Raw genomic sequence first — 24,837 nt, 5'->3', positions numbered from 1 at the left:
TATACATAAACTCTCAGTGTGATGCAGCTTTGCAGATATCTACAAATGTTACTATGATCGCTCTGCATGCAGGATTTGGCTGCAATCACCCAGCCAAATATACCCAGCTTGAGACTAAAAATACATTGAGGAAAGTTATTCCCTATTCTTTTTTTTCACTTTACTGGTTTCTATGAAATTCCCTCACAGAAGTAGAAAATGTTCTAGCATACGTATACTTCCAATATTTTCATTGAGTTTCTGTTCCCTTCAGCTATCAACTGAACTAAGCCTCAGATTCTTCTTTAATTTTCTTTTCCACCTGCTTACTCAACGAAATATGAGCTATAATAAGTCCATTTCCCTCTTCTCTAAGAAGTTGTGTAGACCAGTGGTCCCCAACATTTTTATCACCAGAGACTGGTCAACGTTTGACAATTTTACTGGGGCCGGGGTGGATAGTCTTTTACTGAGGGATGTCGCTGCTGCCTGAGCTCCACTTGCTTTCCCGCCAGCAACCCTGATTTCCCTCTGCCTGCTGGGGGGCACTGCCAGTAGCAGCTGCACAGTGCCAAGGGGGAGCCCCAGCCATGGCGGCCGCTGGAGAGCACCAAAAGTGAGCCGGCAGCAGAGTGGCAGGGCAGCCCCCAAGGCAACAGCCAGGGAGGAGGATGAGGAGGAGCTGCGGCCCGGTACCGCCTATCCATGGGCCAGTCCCGGTCCCCGGACCGGGGGTTGGGGACCACTGGTGTAGACTATTGCTTTAGTAGTAAAGGGGTATACATATTATGCATAATGAGCTAATTTGTATAATCACACCCTCCACCTTGCATACTAATTAACCTATTTGCATAACCAGGCCCCCCTGACGTCGCCGGAAGTGGCGCCATCATGCCCTGCTGCCATGACACCACACTTCTTGATGTCACTGGAAGTGCCATCATCATGCCCCACCCATGTGCCCCCTGCCCCGGATGTGCCGCCATTACGCCACACATGCCCTGACAACACCAGAAGCAGCAGCGTCATGCCCTCTGGCCCCTGCCTCCTGCCCCAGAAGTGCTGCCGTTATACCACATATTATTATTATTATTATTATTATTATTATTATCTTTCGATTTATTGCCCCTCCCTGGAAGTAATGGTGTCATGCCCCACCTTCTGCCCCAAAAACAATTCCCACAGACCATGCTCCCACTGGAAACACAGCCATCTTTTACACCCCTTGTGACATCGTTGGAAGTGATGTGCAGCATATACCAACCCTCCCTACTGCATCACAACCAATGGGAATGGCCAGGAACTGCCATGTGTTCCCTCTAGCAACATGCCCTATCACCTCTGACCAATAGCAGAGAGGCTGGGACAGCCCCCAAAGAAGTGATTTTAGGAAAGAAGCCACTTGTGCTAGCAGACACTCACCACCACTCTTGCTGAAAACATACACACCACGGCTCTTGCTGAAAACATGGAAACTCCTAGCAGCCCTGTGAGCCTCCCCACCCTACCACTAGGGTTCAAGCTTGATAGGTGCCTGGTATCTTACTTTCCTAGAGCAACTATGCCGCTACCTTCGGGAAGCCATCATGTTGCCGGCCATCCTGCAGATGAGACTCCTAGCAGGCCCCTGATCCTCACCACCCCACCACCGGTGTTGAGGCCTAATGCAAAAAGGCAATATATAAGTGATTGTGAGGATGAAGAACTTGTTCCTGCAAAGCTCCACTTTCCATCACCAGTTGTTGACCACGAGACTCAGAGCCGCATGGATTTTGGCAAAGCAGCCGCAGACATGTTGTCTGGAAGTGAAGAAATGTGGCAGAAGCTGCTGGAAGATTATCCAGATACACAGCCATTGATTTTACCAGAGGATTCCTCAGCACAGGTAATTTGAAAAATGGCCACTAAAGGTGGAGGTGGGCAGGAGGGGGGAGAAACCGAAAGGCACATTATAGAACTTTTAAAGTAAATATTCTCTTTATTTTTCTAGGCCCCAGCCATCAGGCAGCCAGAATTTCCATCAAGTTCCACAGGACCACGCATAGCTTGTTTGGGGGAGATATTTGATTCACAAATGCTGCTTTTAACAGACGCCATTTCGGATTCACAAATGCTTCTGTGAGTCTGCAGCATCCCCAACAGTGTTTAAAAGGTTGAACATCTCATCCATGTTTTCTTGAGTGAAAGCCAGGCATTTTAGTGTATAGCCTATTGATGTTATGATAACTGCAATTTGTGTACAGCATAACTCATCATATATAAACTTAACCTTCTGATCAACAAACTTAGGGGTCCATGTAAGACAATCATGATCACGTTGTCCAGGAGTTTGTATTACAGACCGTAGGCACAACTGATACAAAAATGTTTTAAAATACCATATACAGTGGCTCTAACAAGGCTCCACATGGCTGCTTTAAGTCTCTTTGGAGGAATAAAGTCCAAAACCTCATCGATATTCATTTTTAGAGCTTCTCTCATAGCACCAATTCTCTCGCTGGACCTCATACCCATGGGCAATGTGGTGGTTGGTGGCTGTTCCTTTTTAAAAGGATTTCAAACACATTTTAAAAATTTGTCCTGCTTGGTAAATGCTGGGCATATCCCCCCCGCACATGCACACACACACACACACTTTTTAATGACTTCTTTTCCTCTCCAAAATTACCTGTTCCAGAGAGTTCTCTGTTAAAGACAGCATTTGTGAGTTCGAAATGGCATCTGTTAAAGGCAGCATTTGCAAATCTGAAATGACATCTGTTAAAAGGCAGCATTAGTGAATCAGAAATATCTCCCCTAAACAAGCCATACATTGGTCCTGTGGAATTTGAAATTACTGCTTCTTTTCAAATTCTTTCCACATTTTGATTATCAACAGTCAAACTTCTGTGCTACAAAAGAGTGAATGTGTATATGCAGGTAACATAATTATTGCAGAAGCTAAGGGAATCAATAATACCTGCAAGTGGTCTCTTTTTTTGAAAAAAGTTCTTCTGAAATTATAATTAAATTCATTATCTGGAATTAATAATAAAGAGGAATGATATATCTTAAGTGGAACCCTTGATATATGATAACTGACAGGATGGGAGTAGTCTTCTGGATCTATTCTTTCCTAATTCCCAGATGTATAACTTTCAAACCTGGGGAAAACATTTCAACCATTTTAAATAGCAAATGAAAATGTAACATTCAGGAATGCATACTCTGTGATGAATTTTAAATATATCATCTCAAATTCAGCAGCTGGCCCTCTCCAGTCTTTTAATTGAGAAATTTTGCTTTCATTTCACAATGTCAAAATTTAAAAGAAATATATAATGTCTGAAACTATGGCAGCAGGTCAGTATAAAACTGTTTCCATGGCAATGGTTCAGATAACAGTAATAGTCTATCTAGCCTGGGGGCAGAGGTGAATGAAACTAAGATGTGTGTGTGAAATAAATGCCTTTACAGACTTTTTTGAAAGTTGGAGTATGCACATTTAAATTTAGTTGCTATGTGAGTACACCAGATATTATAAATCATAAAAAAATCTGTGGGGAATAGCATCCAAAAGTGTAGGGGGTCAATAACTTCAGGAATCTTGTCAGTAAATAAAAAATAATACATTATTTTTGCAAGACAGGACTGATCAAATAAGTTTGTTGCTCAGAGAATAAAGGACAGTATAAAATCACATGTATAACTGATTCGGGTTCACCAAGGCAACAGTCATGAAGTCTTTGCTCAAAAGGAATATTTCTATATCTCCCAGAAACCGCAGCCAATGGGAATTTATTCATTCTGGCCATCATGAAAACCCAACGGTGGGAGGGCTTTAACAGGTTAGAGAAACATTGGGCCATGGAATCCTGGGTGAATGAAAGACTGAAGAAACAGGGGGAGCAAATCTGTTTTGCTCCAGCATCTATAAGTTGTTCAATATTATATTTTTTTTAAATGTACAATCCTGTATATTGTGAGTTTAATTTTATGCCGTATTAATGCTTAGAGAGTCCCCCTGGACCTTCTCTGAATAACAGAGTGATAAAAGGCCTGCTAAATAAGCAGCACTGATATAGTAATTGAGATCTGCTGACTGTATAATGAAATATAGGTGCATAATTTAAAAAAAAGTTTTCAGTATCTAGGCCCTGTTTTACTAAAGTCCTCATGTAACCCTATTCTCTAACTACTACATAACTAATCTCTTCCCCTTTTTTATGGTATGCCAGCAAAGGTTTTATATTATGTAGTATGCATGTGTGTGTGTGTGGGGGGGGGGGGGGAATAGGATCAGGGAAACAGTTAACAGACCAAACCTAGGAAAATGGCTTGTTTTGAGGTCACATGTTTCAGGCATGAAAACTACTTCAGCTATTCATGCAAATTAATTCATGGAAACAGGCATTCGGGGCGAATAATCTGTTCTATTATTTGTTCAGAATTCAATTTTACAGATTAAACAAGTAACATGTATATTCCATAAAGATTGAGCAGTTGAAAAATTGCTAGAAAAAGCTACTTTTCATGAATATTTTGTTGCTACAAAATCCCCCCTGTAATGATTGCAGGGTGTACTTCAGAATGGAAATCAGGCCTTAACATGCACCAGGAAAATTTCATTGACCACGTTCAGGACGGACAATTTCAACTTGGGCTATTCCTGAACATTAGGGGATGATGGCTAAAGTAAAAATTCATAACATGGTTAACTAACTAACTTCAACACATAATTTTTTATTTCATGAGTGACGTTTGCAGAGTAAGGCTTCCCGTTCCTGCTGTGGCCCATTGAGCTTTCCAAAGTGTTCTGGTGAGTCAATGGACTCTCAGGGAAAAATGGGACAAAGTAGAAATCTGACATGGAAGGGAGGAGATCAATGTAAACTGCCCTCTTCTGTTAATGGAAATACCAATCCGGCAGATGAAATGTGAGTTGGATATGTTGGCTAGAACAGGCATTAAGCTGCAGCCAGCATCAACATAGCTGTGGTGGGGCAGTTGCCACTGTCCAGGCTTCTGGTGGGGCCTATTGTCACTGACCTCCTCTATGCATCTCCCTGCGACCTACCCACGTGCCCTTCCCTATCCATTCACTTGTAACTGCTCTATTGCTCGTGGTCCAGCTTTTCACTCATGGGGAGGTACATGAAGGTGAAGCACAAAAGTGGCACTCTTGGTAGTCACAGGAGTAGAGCTACCAGATGCACTTAGCAGCCGATGTGGTACAGACATCTGTGAGTACAATCCAGTGGGAGAGCTGATAAGAGAAGGAAGAATGCGCAGTCAGATGGGGAAACATGTACATGGACTAGGTGAAAGAAGAGGCATGAGGGACTTCTGGCAGGGGGCAGAACAGGACCCCTGAGTACTGTCCTCCCAGGGCTCCCTAAAACCTGGAACCAATACTTCAAGAAGCACATCAGTGGGAACTGTTGACCCTATGAACACTACATTGAGTATAAATGGGTCAAGAACTTTGTAAACAGTCAATATAGTTATTATTTGTTATTGTTAGGTGCGAAGTTGTGCCCAACCCATCGTGACCCCATGGACAATGATCCTCCAGGCCTTCCTGTCCTCTACCATTCCCCAGTTTTAATAATAATAGTTATTATTAAAAGAGGTTAAAGGATTTATTTCATGAAATCTAATCTAATTTATCTTGAAACTTTGAAAAACTTTGAAAAGTAGAAATCAACCAAACACAAATATTAAATGTTTCATTTATGTAGCCATTACAGATTACCTGACTTTGGCCTTAAGCCTTCAGCTCTCCCGTCTGTCTTCCAACCAGGATACTCACTCACCCTCAGGCCTGAGTGCCTGACACATCCAATCATGAGAACAGAGTCTGTAAAAGGTAGCATAGCATTGCAAAGGAAAAATTCAAGGTGTTACACAATTTTGTGTCATGAATTGTTTTTATTAGATGCATACCTGGACATTTTGTATTATTTCCACTACCTCTTTGCTATGACATTGGCGGAATAGGTACAAGTTGCTTGCTGAAATCAGGGCCCTAACAGAGCAGTCAAAGTTCTTCAGGACCTGCAAGCATCAGGCTTGTGGTGAAGGCCATAGTTGGTGGGATGATACAGGCCCCCCTCCTTGGCTCCTCGCTTTGTTTGAGATTCTCCCAATTCAGTTAACCCGGTGAAGGGTGGATATTGGTTATATTTGTGTAATTATTTATTGTAAACTGCCCCTCGTCCACTTGCAGGGAGGAATGGAATAGAAATCAATTAAATAAATAAGATTCTTGTGGGCACCAGCTTGGTATAGTAGTTAGGAGCGTGGACTTCTAATCTGGCAAGACGGGTTTGATTTCCAGCTCCTCCACATGCAGCCAGCTGGCTGACCTTGGGCTCACCACAGCACTGATAAAGCTGTTCTGACTGAGTAGTAATATCAGGGCTCTCTCAGCTTCACCCACCTCACAGGCTGTCTGTTGTGGGGAGAGGGAAGGGAAGGCAACTTTAAGTCTGGTAGAGAAAAGTGGCAGATAAGAACCAACTCTTATTCTACTTGCTGTATTAAGATATCAAAACTTTGGGGCAGATAAAGGGTCGCCTCTCTTTAGAGGCCATTGACAGGAGATAGCCACTGGGCATATTTTTATTCAGTGAGGCAAGTGCAGTTTGTGGAGTAACAAAGCAATGAACTGGCGATCAAAACAAAGCACATATATCTCCTCAGTAGCCTGGGAGAGCAGAGGAGAAAAGTTGCACATTCTAGACTGAAGTGGAGGAAGAGTGGAGTGAAATACAGGAAAGTTGTCTGTGTAGTGCAGACCTGTCCTACATAGCAGTTTAATAAGGGGGTGGATAATGCTGTGTGCATGGGTGAAAGACAGCATGAGAATGAGTTTTCTGTGCATATGCATTAGAGAGCACATGGATGTTTTTGCATTAGGGGCTGCCAACTCCAAAGTGTTGGAAGAGGTTCCTCCACCCCTAGTTGCCCACTGCAGCTGACAGGGTTTAAAAAAAATTAAATGGCAGAGTTCCTTGTGGCTCTGCATCACTTCCTGAAAAAAAACTTGAAGTGGCATGGAATAGCTCTAAGAACATTGTTTTTATAATCAATAAATCTACATACTCACAGGAGCTGCAGAACACAACTTCTTTATTGCAACCTAGCTCCAACTAACATAAGAAAATGAAAGCTAAGGAAAAAGAAAAAATTCAGGGGGTAGAGTTTCCCTCCACTTATGCTGCCCTAGCTGGCTACACCCAGTGGCAGCTGTGCAGGAAAATGCCTGGGCTGCAGAGCCTAGCCAGAGTCCACATCAAAGCAAAGTCAAAGTCCAGTCCAAGTCGTTAGGAATCAAAGCACACAGAGTTAAGGGTGAGGCAAAGAGTAGTTGAGGGAAAGCCAAGGTCAGAGTCCCAATAAACATATATTCACCAAGTCAGTCCAATTACCAGGTGCATAGTCAAAAGCCAGGAGTCAGACGTTTACAGACCAAGGAACCCAAGCTACAGGAGGGTTTCTGCATAGATTGCACCTGCACCAAAGAGCTGCCGCTGTCTCACCTAAAAGCAGCCCAGCTAATTGGCTGCACCTGGGGGAGGACTAACTCATCCTTCCCTGGAGCTATCCCAGCTGGGCCCCATCTACTTTCACAGCATGCCTGCAGTCTCCTTCCGCGTTCAGCAAACACCATCCTTCTGCTTCATCTGTGTTGTTCAGGTGAGCTGTCAGGGCTGGAAGGCATCTGCGGATGCACCAAAGATGCCTCTTGGGATGAGCCTGGCAGACTTGTGCTGCTTTCCCCTGCTGCACATTCAGAGGCCACTCTCTCTTCTGCCAGAGCTGGCTCAGTTGCAGGCCCTGGTTGCTGTGGCAACTCCTGGGAGATGGAGGTGGCTTCAATTAACTCTTTACTATCTAATTTACTACAATGGTATTTTCTTCCACTTGTTTCAACCCAATAGGGAAGGGATGCCTCCATGGTTTTCCCATGTTGGAAAAGAGATAGCATCTGCCCAATTTCATTAATTAATAGTAGCAAGTGTCCATTTGAACAGAAGGAAAAGGTGTAATACATTCTGTTGTTAAGAGTTTGTTGAATGCATGTCTTGCTTTCCTTGTCTCTAGATTTGCTCCCCCTTTGTTGTAAATAGGTTCTTACAACATGAAGTGCGCATGCACATGAAAATGTATCATTTGAATGAAACTTTGTCGGTCTTAAAGGTGCCACTGGATGCAAACTTTGTTCTGCTGCTTCAGACCAACACAGCTACCACCTGAATCTACCTGCTATTGCTGTAAATTTTTGAAAGCAACTCTGCATGTGTGAAGATGATTCTTTCCCCAAGCTTATGTTCCATATCTCTTAAGTCCAGTGTCTTTTTGTCTGTGAAGACAGAGCATCCTTGGTTGTTTGGAATCTTATATACAAGCTTTCTTAGGAAAAAGTGCTAATAAACACAATGAGGAACTGTAGGCAGGACCAACTTACACTGTGTTTCTTTCTCTGTGGTGTGATAGGGGAAAAGATGGTTAAATATTAATTCTGTGGCTGACAATGGAAGTTACTGAAGTTTACATCTAAATGGAACACACTAGAGGGCCATTAAGTTCAGAGTCTAAAATTACCTCAGTCTAAAATCTCCTCATAGGAGAGCCATGATCGAGCCTGGTTTTCTATAAAAATCTTTATACAACAAAGGTACCTGAATTACCTCTCTGATATATAAGATGAAACAGGTATGGGAAGGCTAATCAGCTTTGCCAGTTCTTATAGTATCTGCCTTAGATCTTTTTTCTTCTTTCCCATTCAAAAGCTCAGTGAGTTCCTGAAGCAGGGAAAGTAGTTTTCCGGTCTCTTGTGATAACCACAGGGATTTGAAAAAAACATCACCTGGTAAAATTGGCTAATTGTAGTGCAAGCCAGGAGGAAGCAGACCCTGCATAAGCATCATGCATGGGAATAGCTGATGCTGCCTAACAACTGCAAAGGGAATCTGGGAGCAGAGGTCTCGTGCTCTGCCATGCTACTGAAGTTATACCCATCCTTAGAGAGACAAAGTCTTTTTTTTTGGGGGGGGGGTTCTTTTCCTCTGCCTGGCCCCATTTGAAGTTACAACTCAGAAAAGCAGATCTCTCCCCCCCCCCTTATAAATCCAGGGGTCTTAGGTGTCTATAGACCTCTGCTGGAGGTTTGATTCACTTCAATGACAAAGGTATATAACTGTCCTTTTGGTTTCTTTTCCAAATTAATTCCTTTGTAGTCATGACTTCATATTCAGGCTGAAATGTTCTCAGAGTAAGGAATGTCTGTCAGTTTTCTCCCTTCCCTTGAACTGTGCTGAACACATTGTTCTGTTCTTAACTTATAGCAATTACTATATTACTAATAAAGGAATGTTCTATAATAGAAATATTATATTAAAGCTAATTTCTATCTATCATTCACAGGAGCTAGCTGAAATGAGCAAAGAAAGACATAATGTTAAGTATATGTCAGAAAACAGCACCTATCTGTTAACAATTCTAATAGCCTGGAGTGTTCTTTTAATGGACAAGTTGTGACAGCTAATCATTTAGGAAACAATACTGCTGAGAATTATGTCACTTCAATTCCCCTGAAGTCAACGGGAGTCTGTGTGCAGAACAGCAGTCTTAATAACCTCATTGCAGTGTTTTCAGGTGTGGTCTTTCTTAAGGGGCTAATTAAAGAAATTTTGTTATTATAGTCCAAATCCATCTTAGCATTGCCAACTTGTTGCCGTCAAAACGAAAGGGCAAAGTAACCAGATTTGAGCTCTGTGAGTGAAAGGGATGAATCAAGGAAAGGATGTTGAGTTATGTGGCTTTAATATTCACTTCAGGAGGAAAGGCAGCATATCTTGTTGGATCTCGGACGCTGAACAGTGTCAGTACTTGGATGGGAGACCAGCAGGGAAGACTCTGAAGAGGAAGGAAATGGTAAACCTGCTCTGCTTTTCACTTACCTTGAAAGCTCCTTGCTGGGATCACCATATAAATTTTGTTGGTCCTGGAGGTCCTGCTGGACTCAAACTTAGTTTTCAAATCTGTTTGTTAACTGTTGTATTTGTGTGCTTTTTTTTTTTTTTTGCCATTCACAGGCGGAGAATATCACAATTGGATACTCCACTAATAACTATTCTGGAAAAATGAACCCGTCCAAGAATAATCATTCCTCCCAACCTAGCACTTTTTCATGTGGAATTGTTTGCATTTACTTTGTATATATGCCATGAATATGTCAGTTGAGTCATAATTAGACACATGCTCTTTTATTTTCCTGTTTCTTTCCTTTCTTCCACAAATGGATCCTTGTTTATCTGTCTTTGCCTCTTTCTCCTGCTCTGAAACTGGGTCCCTGGAGCAATATTACATGAGGTATAGCATATTCTTACTCCACCACAAAGCAACTGTGTTATCTTGCTGATAGGACTGTGCAGGTGTATGAAAAGATCCATCAGCAGCAGTATACTGGAAGATGAATTATTCTTTTTCTCTTCCCATGACTAACAAAAAGGTTAGGGAACATCATCTAGATCAGGGGTAGTCAAACTGCGGCCCTCCAGCATTTGCTGGCAGGGGCTCCATGGATATCTGGAGGGCCGCAATTTGACTACCCCTGATTTAGATGCATCATGGCCCAACTGTGGATACTGAAATCTGGAGACTGGCAAGATAGAACTTCTGTAGACTGATAGAACTTCTATAGACTGACAAGATAGAACTTCTACAAACATGATAAAACTCTCAGGTTTGCAGAAAAATCTGAAACCCCAAAACAGAGTTTAAAAAACCATAAATGAAAGAAGCATTGTCTGTAATGATGCCTTCACTGGCCATTGCTAGGTAACCCAGTATAGAAATCTAAATAAATAAATAAGCCACAGCTGTATTGGCAGCCTTCACATTTTGGTTTCTAGTAGTAAAAAGCAGTAAAAATCCTGCAGAGCTATTTCCAGGGCTGTTTTGGCCATTGTGGCCAGGCCTGGTGCAGTCCTCACATGAGAACATACAAATTACATGACTCATCCAACAGCTAGCTATTGTTTAACAGCAGCAACACTACAAAAGCCAGTGTGATATAGTAGTTACAGTTTCAGACTAGGATCTGGGAAGCCCAAGTCTTTATCCCAACTCTGCCACAGAAGCTCACTGGGACCTTGCTTAGCTGGTGTTCAGGCCCATCTCCCTCCCCCTGCCTTTTATTCAGCAGATGTACAGCCTTGATGCATCATGAGTAGTGGGCAGTCAAGTAGTTCCCAAGCCACAGAACATCCCTCACTACTAGGTGAAGCATATGTGCTAAGTAAATGATGTCCTTGAAGTGCACAACCTTCACTGCTGCCTGCATGCTGGTGTTGGTGTCTGTGACACCAGGGGCAATGCCAGGGGCAATGTTTCTATTAACCAGTCTCTCTTTCAGGCTACTCTGGAGTGTGGTGATGATGTTTGCTGCCATGTGGTATGCATCCATCCCCTGAGCATGGATCATTACCATCTTGAAACCAGGTGGCCAAATTCTCCTGTTTGGAGGCCTGGGCCCAACAGTCCATACAACAGTCCCCTGGTTGTCACCAGTCAGCAGTGAGGGAGAGGTCACCATGCTTCTGACTGCTCCAGAGGTCCACCATGGACTGTCTTGCCTTGCACCTCAGACAGCTGAGCCTTGACCATCACCACTGCAGAGTGGTGTATGTCATGCAAGACTTGTCAGTTCATCGTCCTCCTTGAGGGGACTGAGTACCAGGAATGAGATGGTTCAGCAACCAGAAGAAGCTTCCATGACAGAGAAGGATCGACCATCCACTGCAATAATCTTATCTGTTATTATTATTGCTGTTATTATTATTACACACGTCATACAATAAACAAACGAACAATATCTCACCATTGGGTGCTTTCTCAGTCTATGGAAAGAGGGACTACTTTGTCCCTCTGAACTGATGTGAGTGGTTTCTAAAATCCTGAATACATTCACATTAGCATTCCAGATGTCTTATTTACGGAATTTGATATTTAAAATCTAAGCAGAAGAACAGAGCAATTCATAAAGGTTAAAAATCATAACAACCCATAAGAAAGGGCAATACAACAGGACAATGTCCCAAGAAGCCACATATAAACAAGCCATCTGTCCTGTCTAATGGCTGGCCTGGCCATAACAAATAATTTGTATTGGTGAATATATCCAGTAAGACAGTGGTCCCCAACCTTTTTATCACTGGGGACCACTCAACGCTTGAGAATTTTACTGAGGCCCACTGCCCTAAACGTTCTCTGACTCTGGTCGCTATGGTAATGTTTAAACATCCCTTCAAAATAAGATACAGACACACCACAACAATGAACATAAGGAACATTTATAATCAATGGAAACCCTGAGCTTGTTTCTCTGCAACGAGATGTGTGCCTGCCGGATCGTGGATGAAGTAAAGGGCCGGGGGGGGGGGGGAGAAGGCGTCCTTCGCAGCCCACCTCCAGTTAGTCAACGGACCACATGTGGTCCACAGCCCACAGGTTGGGGATCGCTACAGTAAGAGGCATGGTATTGAAAGAATAAAATATGGACATCATTTAATACTTAATTGTATGTCTTGAAAACGCACACAATTGCTACATTCCATCTGTGGCTACATTTTCCCTCTGCAAATAAAAATAGCAAAGGCTTGTCCATCCATCTTGTCCATTGTCTGGGTTCCCTATTCTCTTGCCTTCAGCAGAACTAATGGGGCCATAACATACTTTCAATGTGTTTGCTGCATACATTTCGGTACAGTGGTGGAGCGGAGATCATGAAATAGGATGCTGTTCATGCAAATTCTCTCTTTCTCCCTTCTCATTGCACTCCTTGATATAGGGTCATTCATTAAAAAGTAAAAGGCTCCTATAGAGGATGGGTGGGTGCCCCTCGACTGCCATATAATGCAATCATAAATGGGATTAAAATGAAATTCCATGGGAAACTCTCACATGCTCTGTGGGGGCATTTTGCTGTCTTGCAGTCAGCACTGTATGCATGTCACTCTTTATTAATAAAACACTGCTGTGCTTCAGACTTTATACGTACAGATCCCTTGTCACTGCTTTTATGTCACTTTTCTAATCTGGAGCCTCACTTTTATACATTCAGGCTTCATAGTACATTTATTTCGGACAAATTGTTGCCAGATGCCTATGCAAATAGAAACTGTGAAGTGTAACATTTGTGTGTGTGTTTGAAATGGGTTTTAAGAAAACAATTGCTAGGCATTAAAATTAATGTCTCTTTTCATAAACAGGATGACACTTAAAGACTCAGAGCACTATGGCTCCCTGCAGTTATCAGATTGTAAGGTTTTGTTTTTTTTTTGCAGCCAACAAGAACTGTGATCTGTACAAATTTAATACATTTTCTCCCCCCCCTCTCTCTCTCGTTCTATGGAATGTGCCAAGAAGGTATGTGTATAACTGCAGGTCAGATATCATCTCAGTATGTGTGTGTTTTGTATCAGGAAAGTGGGCCAGGGGAAAGATTAAATTCTCCTTCCCTCCATGTCACAACCTCCATAAAAACTGCTTGTAACTACCTAGAACCCTGCATGACATATAATTTCACCGTTAGAAGAACCATAATCAATATTTTTACAGTGCTGTCAATGTATAGGGTACTTCACCATTTCATAGGCAGAAAAGACAGATGAAATATGCAATAAATATGCAATAGATAGTCATGCAATTCCATGCCTACATTAAGCTTCCCACATTGGCAAGGATTTTCCCACCCTCTATAGCAAAGGAAACATGTCCTTGTGTAAATGGATAGAACTGTATCCATTACCCTACTCCGAAGTAATCATAGAATAACAGAGTTGGAAGGGACCTCATGGGCCATCTAGTCCAACCCCCTGCACTATGCAGGACACCACATCCCAATCAGTCATCCACTGTAACCTGCTACCCCCTGAACCTTCACAGAATCAGCCTCTGTTTAAAAATTTCAAAAGATGGAGAACCCACCACCTCCCGAGGAAGCCTGTTCCACTGAGAAACTAACTTTCAGGAACTTCTTCTGGATGTTTATATGGAATTTCTTTTGAATTAATTTCATCCCATTGGATCTGATCCATCCTTCCGGGACAAGAGAGAATAAATCTGCTCCATCCTCTATATTAGCGATCCCCAACCTGTGGGTTGTGGACCACATGTGGTTCTTCAACTAATTGGAGGTGGGCCCCGAAGGACGCCTCCCACCCCCCGGCCCTTTACTTCATCCCCCCCGGCCCTTTACAACACACTTTGGGTGTCGTTGTCTCCCATCACTCCCAGATGGGACTATCTCGTTGCAGAGAAACAAACTCAGGGTTCCCATTGATTTGTCATTGTCATGAGTTAAAATTTCCATGAAAATAAAATGTTCCTTATGTTCATTGTTGTGGCGTGTCTGTATCTTATTTTGAATGGATGTTTAAACATTACCATAGCAATCAGAGAGCGTTAGGGCAGTGGTTGAGAGTAGAGGAGTAAACTACCCCCCCCCCACCAGGCCTCAGTAAAAGGCATTGAGTGGTCCCCGGTGAGTGGTCCCTGGCGTTGAGTGGTCCCCAGCGATAAAAAGGTTGGGGACCAGTGCTCTATATGGCACCCTTTTAAATACTTGAAGATGGTTATCAGATCCCCTGAAAGACTGCTGATACAGAAATGCCCTATGATCATCATAGCACACAAAGAACTCTTGAACTGGGGGAGGAGGTATTTGTCCCTGAGGTTGGAAATATGGTGAGAGCCAGCCTGGTCTAGAGCTTCTGCTGGCCTGGCATCCTGATATCAGAAAGTTTTCCTAAGTGTTGTGATGGCAAAAGACTCAGGAGGAGGCTTCCATTTAGTTTCTTGGAATATATGTACTTTCATCAGCATAGGCAATGAACCCAGAGGTAGCATACTTCTTTGAGACTGTTGTTTGTTTTTGGAAAGGAGAGACTTGTGGTTATTTGGAGTAACTGCAGTAACTGGGAAAGAGCAGCATTGTCATTCAAAAGCCTTTGAGCTTTACATATTTAGGACAGTTGTTCCACATGTTCCAAAACATTTCTGAGAGCCAGCCTGGTGTAGTGGTTAGGAGCAGCAACCTCTCATCTGGAGAAAAGAGTTTGATTCCCCGTTCTTCCTCAGCATGAGCCAATTGAATGAGGTTGGGTCAGTCACAGTTCTCTCAGAGTGTCTACTGAGGGGAGAGGAAGGGAAGGTAATTGTAAGCTGCTTTGGGACTCCTTTGGGTAGTAAGATATGGGGTACAAAAATACCAACTCATTACTATTATTATTATTGATGTGGGACACATAGAATCATAGAATAACAGAGCTGGAAGGAACCTCATGGGTCATCAGATCTCCTCTCAGTCATCTCCTCTCCAGGCTAAACAGACCAAGCTCCCCCAACCTTTCTTCATATGTCTTGGTCTCCAAACCCCTCACCATCTTTGTTGCCCTCCTCTGGACACTGTCAGACATTGCAAGGACTCACAACAAGCTTCTTTGAATAGAAAGCATTTATTGAGAGATACTTCATACACCTAGACTAGAGAAGTCAAATCTGCCTGAGGACAGATTTGCTTCTCCTTATCAATACAGTTCTCCCTCCCAAAACTTGAAAGTTCCCAAGGGAGGGGAGGAAGGAAGAGGAGACAGGTACCATAAAACACAGTGTTACTTTTCACATGTCCTTGGCTGGCTCCGGGCCCAGATAAGATGTTATGGTTACAAAATGCAGGCCCAACCAAAGGGCTTCAAAGGAAAGAACATTCACAGCTTCTAGAGATAATAGCTACATCAACATAGTTTCGGTTTCAAGCAAGCATGCATAATATATGGGCCTGGGGCCCCCAGGCACAGAGTTACAAAGATCAATCCTACTGTCATGGAGAAACTCAGGCTAATTCATGGCAGGGTTTTCTAACAATCCTGACAGACACGTTCCAGTTTGTCAACATCCCTCTTCAACTGGGGTGCCCAAAACTGAACACAATACTCTAAGTGAGGCCGAACCAGAGCAGATTAAAGTGGTACCATCACCTCCCATGATCTGGACATGATATTCCATTTGATACAACCCAAAATCCCATTTGCCTTTTTAGCCACTGAGTCACACTGCTGAGTCACACATCTTCTGGTGTGCCTTGTAAAATAGAAATGTAGATAGACATGATGTCCATAGTCCCACCCACAAAGCATGCCAGAAGCCGCATTGGCCCCAGGAGCTTAGGGGGCCACTACATGACCTTGGGGGCCAAGGCAGCAGCTGCCCTGCCCCTGAGGCCTTGGCAGTGGCCGCACCAGCCCCAGGGTCCTAGACAGCTGCTGCACAACCTGCGGGGCTGAGGCAGTGGCAGAGGAGCAGGTAAGCAGGAGGGGGACGGGGCAAGGAAGGGAGTGTGTATGTTTGTGTGTGTGTGTATGTTTGTGTGTGTTTGCTTGGGAGGGAGGGAGGTTGGGAAGCCTACAGGTCAAGGGGGAAATGGGAGGGGTAGGGGAGGGAATCTTTGTGTGTTTGCAAATGGGGGGGGGGGAGGAAGCAAGCAAGAAGTTGGGAAACAAACAGGTAAAGGGAGAAGAGTAGAGAGTTGGTGTGTGTTGTATGTTTATTTGCGAGGGATGGAGAGGGCCCTGACTAGGTAGCTCCATAGCAGTTATGTGTCCCAAATACCCTCTGAGAGTCAGACTGTCATCAGCATGTAAGCATGGAAAGAAAACTTTAAGGTAGAAGGTTGAATAGTCCAATTAGTATAATACTGAAGGTACTGAATGTTAAAGATATGCAAGAATTTATTTTCATGGGTTATACTGAAGAATTGATGGTCTGGGAAAGGGTTACAGAGGCAACAATTAGTAGAAAGCAAAGATGAGCCTGAGATTATCATGTTTGAGAGTCAGAAATTTGGGAGCATATGCTCTGAGAAGATAGTTCCTTCAAGAGGAACATTGGACTCTGCCTTTTAATAAATATTATAGGGCCATTCCGCAAAAGGACCGATGTTGGCAATTGTTCACAGAATACAGAAACACTATATTAAATAGTGGAATTTTGTCATTCCGCATACCTTTTTTTTAGTGGAATATAGAAGTCCCAGTAGCGTTTCATTCATTCCCCACAGGTTTCCAGTCTTGCTGGAATTACAACAAAGGAAGCGATTTTTTTTTCTACCCTTCTTCCCTCCCCTGACTGTCAATCAAACGGAACAGCCAATGGGCCTTGTTCATGCTCCCGAAAAGCCCCTTTCCCTTTAAGAACTGTTTTGTAGTTGGGGGGGCTGCGAAGGGGGTGGGGGACCCTTCTTCTTCCTCAGGAGGTGCTGCTGTCTTCAGGACCCCTGCCGCCACCCAGCCCCGCTCTCGGGCTCCTTCTCGCCTATCACCTCGCCTGCTGGGCAGCACCGCTCCACCTGAGCTCAGCCAGAGCCGTTCTGACCATGAGTCTTTCTGCTGCTGAGGCATAAGCGCTGACTCTTGGGCGCTTGCTTCTCTGGAAGTTCGCTTCACTTCTGTGGAGGGACTTTAGCTGGAGAAGCCTCTGAGAAGCCTCACTCGTTCGTTGCTTTCCCCAGTCTAAGGGGGGGGGGGGAATGGCAATCGCTTCTCCGGAAGTTTGGGGGCGAGACCGGGGGAGGGATTTTCTTTCTACTGCTACATTGAGAGCGCACATGTCTTTCGCTGATGTGTTGCAGCTTGTGCTCAGAAGTGTAGCAATTTTTTCAGGGGGAATCTACTTTTCCTGATGTCCCGAAAAGCGCTACAATGAAGCAATTTTTGTGCGAGTGTTGCAGGAGTGTTGCAGATTGTGTGCGACATCATGTGGAACCTTGAATTTGTAGCATTTACCAAAGGTAAGACTTCTGCTATATTTAAGTCATGCAGAATGGATCATGGATTTCACTCCACTTTAGTTTCTACATATGGACAGCAAAACCAGAAAAGTGAAGGAATTTGTAGTGGTCTCTGCTTGTCATGGCCCATCTCTACCCACAGCAGAAAACTGAAATATTGTCCCAATCTGTCAGTGTTGTGCACTTCCCTCATATCACCAGAGAAAGCAGTGCACAGTCATTATATTTTCAACCATCCAAGATGGAGAACTGGACTTGGACCTTTATTGCACCTGGTTGAAAACATATTTGTTCTTGATCTCTGCCTTGAGGGTACACTGGGGTGAGCAGAATGAGCATTCTTCTGCCACCCAAACAATAGTGGATATAGAAGGATTTGGCCTGGACAAAGTACATGTTATGTCCAAACCAGATAATTTACCTTCCCTCACTGTGGATGTTTAGAAGCTCAGCATAATTATCCTGCCTCTACTATCAAAGCAATCACAGAAATATTGCTCACCTGCTCTCAGTTTGGAGATATTAATTGTTACTGTGAATCAGTTACAGGTGTAAGTATAAGTATAAGTGAGCTGTTATTCATCCTTTGGCCACCCCAGTTGAAGTGGGATGTAGACAAATTGGATCATGTTCAGAGGAGGGCAACAAAGATGGTAAGGGGTTTGGGATCCAGAGGGATGGACCAGAACCTATAGGATGAAATTAATTCAAAAGAAATTCTGTCTCAACATCCGGAAGAAGTTCCTGACAGCTAGAGCGGTTTCTCAGTGGAACAGGCTTCCTTGGGAGGTGGTGGGTTCTCCATCTTTGGGAATTTTTAAACAGAGGATAGCCATCTGGTGGAGAGGCTGATTCTGAGAAGGCTCAAGGGGATGGCAGGTTACAGTGGATGAGTGACAGGGTTATGAGTGTCCTGCATAGATGACCCATGAGGTCCCTTCTAACTCTATTATTCTATGACTAGAAATTAAGCCCATTTTATTACTGAATAAAATGGGCGCTAGAAGCCGGTCTTCTTTCGGCTCCGGGAGCAGGCTCACCGCAGCGAGGCCACTCCTGGGGCCGACAGAACGCCGGCTCCCACCCCCCCCCACCCTCCCGAAAGAGTCCCACGGCGTTCTGTCGGCGTTCTCGCTTCGCGGCTCCTGATTCAGTCCTCCGAGTTTTTATCCCGGACAGAGCCCGCCCTAACTCCTCCCCCCATGGCCTTAGTGCTTTATTTAGTCCGCGGCGCCTGTGGCGCCGCAGGCGGTTTTAAGATTCTATGATTCTCCATTTGGGTGAACCGGTTCACAGAGCAATAGACAGTGCCTATCAAAATACAAAATACAAACATTCCACAGACAGTGCAAGTCACAGCCCATCACAGTCATCGATCCACTGTGGAAAGAAGCAGACCCCTTCTGCAAACTCTGGAATACTTACAGAGTCCTCTGCCTTGATCCACAAGCCAAGAGTCCTTTAGCTTTTGTACTTTGGCATGCACCCTTGATGCGTGCCTCTGGCAAGCAAGAGCCTTTTATAGCACAAAGGCCCGCTCAGCAGAGGGTGGAGCTAGCAGAGAACCCCAGGCAAAACTGCCAATTAATGCAAATCAGCTAATGCAATTAGCTGCAGTCCCCCACCACCCAGGAAAGGGACAGACAAAAAACAACAGTCAAACAACCCCCACTCCTGCAACCTATGTACCCTCACACACTACCCTTACCCATTGTAAGAAAGAAAGCAACACTCACCAGTAGCTCCTGGGCTGGCACTTTCTCCTTCTCCCTGCCCAGCTGCTTGTGTAATATCAGAATTCAGCCTCGTATTATGTCAATTGCTAAAAATTGTTGCTTTCCTGGCCTACTTTTAAGTGACAGGATTGACCTTTAGTCCTACATTTCCTGGGCACATTTTATCTCAAGGACACTCTCTTACAATTTGAGTGTCCCTGTTCTTAGATCATTTTCAGACCCTTTGCTACATGTGCTTCCAGCTGTAAGAAACAAACATCGTGGCAGTATATGACAAGGACTTTTAATGGGGGCTAAAATTCTAAAAAGCTAAAATTCAAATATGATTGACAGGATTTTGGTACTTTTATATAATAGCTTGAAACCTTGCCCACACTGTTGATTCATATGAGCAGTGTCAAATAGGGAAAGAGTACTTCTGGAAAATACAACATCAATAACTTCCATGTACATGTCAGTAGTCGGCATGTAGAAATCCCCAATCACAAATGTTTTTGCTACTGCTTGTGTGACAGCTTCGCTACCACATCATATTGCTCTTACTAACACAAACAGATGGCAGAACCATGTTCTGAACTATATTCAAACAAATCTGGATAATCTCATATTGTTGGAATGTGCTCTATTCTCACAAAATACAGATAAGTTCCCACTGGCTTCTGAAGATACTTACTCATCTTTCAAGGTTATTTGTTTCTTTTGGGATCAGTATCAACTCTTCCATCAACAGAAGAGTCTGGAAGGAAAAACTGATATTTCTCAGTGATTTAGCCAACACTCTCAATCATTCAGAAATAACAAGCACATTAAAAGTAGCATGGGAATAATGCCAGATGAAAACTTACTGATTCCTTCAGATCATATCAGCAAGCACCCTCAGGAACTTGCCGATCATGTCTAGCTCTTTGCTTAGTTGCCTGCATCTGAATATTATAACCCCGCTTGCTAAACTGTAATTTAGAGGCAAAAGAATTGTTATAATATCACCTGTGGGGTTTTTTTACCTCAGATTTTAAGGATAGCTATGAGGAACCATAGAGCCTCTTGTAGCGCAGAGTGGTAAGGCAGCAGACATGCAGTCTGAAAGCTCTGCCCATGAGGCTGGGGGTTCAATCCCAGCAGCCGGTTCAAGGTTGACTCAGCCTTCCATCCTTCCGAGGTCGGTAAAATGAGTACCCAGCTTGCTGGGGGGTAAACAGTCATGACTGGGGAAGGCACTGGCAAACCACCCCGTATTGAGTCTGCCATGAAGACGCTGGAGGGCATGACCCAGTGCTTGCACAGGGGATACCTTTACCGTTACTTATGAGGAACCATTTCTTTTATATATCATTAAGGGTAAGCTCACTTTAAAAGCAGGCTGGAATCCGATGGCAGCCCCCCCCCCCTGCAATCAGCTTTCTGCAGGAGACTGGAACCTGGTGGTAGGCACCCCCCTACCCCTTGCTGTGGGAGGCCAGGAGCTGACAGCAGGCCCCCAAACTCTCCCAGTTGTCATTTCACAGGGCTGTGAGCCAGGGGCAGCCCCCCCAGCAGCTGTGACAGCAGGCAGCTATGGTAGGAACTGGCAGTGTTGATCATACCACATGGAAACAGGGAGGCTGGCCAGAAGGGCAGGCGGCCAAGGTGGAGGCTGATGGAACTCCTCACCCAGTGCAGGCAGGGAAGAGCCTCTGATTGAACCTCAGTGGGAGAAGGCCTTCCCAGTAGGGGCCAATCAGAGGCCCACTGGCTCTTCCTGACAGCATGCCAGCTCCTCTGAGTGGCCCTGGAGGGAGAGGCCCCTCCGAGGGCCAATCAGAGGTCTAGCATGTCATCGGAAGTATCCTGCACATTTTATGTGGTATGATTGTGGGAACTAAGGCCTACCCAAGTCCATCAAAAGTGAAGAGTGGGAGGATGCCTGATTAATTGTATCTGTTTTGATTTTCCTTCATGAAGAAATGGTAGAGATGGTGCCAGTCTTTTCTGCCATGCTAACCATCATACCTCCGATGGTGTGAATTGCTGGAACACTGAAAGGTTGTGTCTGGTTGCCCCTAAATCCCTTGGGGAATATTAGGAAAAAAGTAGTTGAGGCAAATGAATTGAAACTACAGGAGGAATAAAAAAGGGGAACTGAAGCATGGGGGTAGGAGAGTGACGTTGAAAAGATAAAAGAGACAAAGCAAACAAGAGTATAATTTAAAGATGGTGGCACAAAGGAATTGTGGCACAGGGGGCTTAAGTGAACAAACATTTCAGGGACACCTGTGCAGGTTCAGCGAATAAACTTGATATGGGTTTGAGAGACAAAATATGATTTGAAAAGAAAACAACAAATTTAAATTGTAACAAAAATGCCTTTATGTAGTCAGTATAATGATCCTGTGAAGTAATCCCTGTTTTAGAATGAAGACTAGCAAATAATCTGGAACTATTTAAATTCAAGATGTTATTTCTTTGTGAACAAAACATGTTGATCCAGATTCAAAACATGAATAGCAGTGTTTTTTCTTTCTTTCTTTAATTGGGTACTTGTAAAATAGTAAAAAATGGATTATAATTACTTGGTCTCCCTAATGAGAGATACACAAACCAAAAACTAAAGAGAATAAAAAGACAGTTAAAGACATTAACAGTGCAAACATAAGAATAAAAGGTTTAACTGATTAGTACTGCACTGTAGGACTCCTCACTTGTCAAAAGGTTGTTGCCACTACACCTCCTTTTCCCTTGACCTTTCTCTTTACGCCTTCATCTGAGTGCCATGCAGGTTTCCAGCTGCATGAATTTCAGATTCAACTACTGGTGACACCCCAAAAAACTTTTGGGGAGATGGGACGGGACAGAAGAGGAAATTATATTACTGAGTGGACAAGGTTATTAGATGAAAAGAGAGTTCGGAAAGAAAAATAAAGCACATATCATCGGAAAAGCTGCAATGCTAAATATGTTTTCTCTGAAATAAATCACATTGTTAAGCTATATTCATTGTTATATAACATGTATTAATTAAATTCAGATGACAGTAAGGAAAAGGACTTTCAAACAAGCTAAGTTAAGTTGCTACATAAGCATTCTGTGGAATACACATTTAACAGACAGAACATTCTATAGGAAACGGCCACTCTTCAAAGGAATGCAGGCAGAATTCTAATTGTACGGAAAGAGCAACCTAAGACTCCTTGTCCCTGTACACAAAAGGCACCCAATGCATTTTTAAAAATCTTGTGCATGTACTAAGAGAGAAAGGATGGTATGCAGATCTAAAGGAACATCATGAAATGGTTTTTATGCAGTTCTGCAAAATTATTGGCAACAGTTTCAAGGCCAAGAGTGTTTTGCCTTTTGTTTTCATTTGCCGGTATGGCAATGCTACTTAGCTGTTCATGACGCATCCTGTTCCTTAAGTAGGCATTAATTTGCCATAGACTTGAAAATGTCCTTTCACATCCAGCATTTGATGGAGGTATTGCGAGAGCACACAATCTGTGGAGCTCGCTGAAAGGCAGTGGCAAGAGTAAGCATTTGATTTATTGTGTCAATTTTCATTTGTCTTCCTTGTTCATACCTCTCTAGGACTTTGGGGGAAAGTCTGAGTTCTGCTTCAACCCCATGTTTGTCACTATTATAATGTATTGCGAATGGTCTGAGTATTTCTGGAACAAGAAAATAACAGCGCCAGGGATCGAAAGCACTAACCTCATTCATTTACTCTTTGTGTTTCCGTGACACCAGGCCTTTTTGCTGATTTTGTCAAATAGTGTTCTAAAGATCCACAAGATGAAGGTCCAGAAGATGATTCTGGGTGCTTTTTTTATTGCAATCCATTGCCTTTGTAGTAATATGAATAAGAGGCATGATGGAAGTGGGACTGACTGATGGGTAAACATTTATATGCTTTCGTTGTATGTCTTTCCCTGTTTCCTTCTCTAACATTCAGAGGGGTCTAGAAAATAAGGGAAGTCATTATAAGTTATGCTTACAGGCACGTAAATCTGCTTATCACTGAAGTAGCCAAGTAATTGCAAAAATGCTGTAAGATCTCATAACAATATATGCAACAGACAGGATATTAAATAGTTGCCAGCTCCGGAATGGGAAAAACCTGGAGACTTTGTGGGTAGAATCTGAAGAAGGCAGGGATTTGGAAAGGGACTTCAATGGGGTATTATTCCATACTAGAATTAAAGCCAGTTGTAACTGATATAGTGGGCAGGAGGGGGGAGGAGGGAGGCAAATACCAAAGAGAGAGGGAGATAGAAAGGAAGAGAGTGATTGTGATAGAGCTTGGCATTGGGAAGACAAAGGGGAGGGGTCATCCAGTCTGTAAGGGCATGAGGTTGAATATGTGTGTTGTGGGGAGGGGGCGATTTGTGATGGCATGGTGACAAATGAGGGTGTGGGTGTGGAGAGATGGGTGTCAAGAACCTGTGGTTTGGAATGTTCGTTGAGTGTGGGAAAGGACTGACCTTTGGGAATTGTAGCATAGTGGTTACAGATGAGCTTTCAAGAGCCATGTCTTCAGAAATGTGAAGAGAACATCAGACTGGAGACTCTTCTTCGGGGGAGATTGCATGGCAACCAATTCCTCCCAGATCTGTGGCCCTACTCCTTCTGTCTCCATTTTTTTTTTACTGTTGATATAATGTTATGAGCCCACATGCTTTTTCACTGTTGTCCCTTAGAACAGGGGTAGTCAACCTGTGGTCCTCCAGATGTTCTTGGACTACAATTGCCATGAGCCCCTGCCAGCAAATGCAGATGTCCATGAACATCTGGAGGACCACAGGTTGACTACCCCTGCCTTAGAAGAAGAAGAGATGGATTTTTGTACCCTGCTGTTTACTACCAAAAGGAATCACAAAGTGGTTTACAAACATCTTTTTCCTTCATCTCTCCACAACAGACAACTGGTGAGGGATGTGGGGCTGAGAGAGGTGTCAGAGAACTGGGAATGGTCCACAGTCACCCAGCAGGCCTCAAGTGTCTCTAAGCAGTTTAAAAGCACCTTCCTTTCCTCTCCCCATAACAGTCACCCTGTGATGGAAATGGGGCTGAAAGCTCTGAGAGAATTGGGAATGGTCCACAGTCATCCAGTAGACCCTAGGTGTCCCTAAGCAATTTAAAATCGCCTTCCTGTCCTCTCCCCATAACAGACACCCTATGAAGGAAGTGGGGCTGAGAGCTCTGAGGGAACTGGCGATGGTCCACAGTCACCCAGCAGGCCTCAGGTGTCTCTAAGCAGTTTAAAACTGTCCTCCTTTCTTCTCCCCATAATAGGCACCCTGTGAGGGAGGCACG

The 24,837-nt window shown here is 43.7% G+C and overlaps 1 long non-coding RNA gene across 1 annotated transcript; it reads left to right on the top strand.

Annotated features, from left to right (window-relative positions):
* Nucleotides 1–7,436: 7,436 nt before the first annotated feature.
* On the top strand, nucleotides 7,437–10,506 carry LOC143828673 (uncharacterized). The gene is made up of 3 exons (XR_013227821.1): nucleotides 7,437–7,659; nucleotides 9,804–9,900; nucleotides 10,062–10,506. It is a non-coding gene; the product is annotated as an uncharacterized LOC143828673 (long non-coding RNA).
* The last annotated feature ends 14,331 nt before the right edge of the window (nucleotides 10,507–24,837 follow it).

The sequence above is a fragment of the Paroedura picta genome, chromosome 2 (assembly GCF_049243985.1).
Source record: "Paroedura picta isolate Pp20150507F chromosome 2, Ppicta_v3.0, whole genome shotgun sequence".
NCBI classification, from domain to species: Eukaryota; Metazoa; Chordata; class Lepidosauria; order Squamata; family Gekkonidae; genus Paroedura; species Paroedura picta.
Note: the sequence above shows the minus strand (reverse complement) of the source record. Positions and strands in the feature narration are given on the sequence as shown.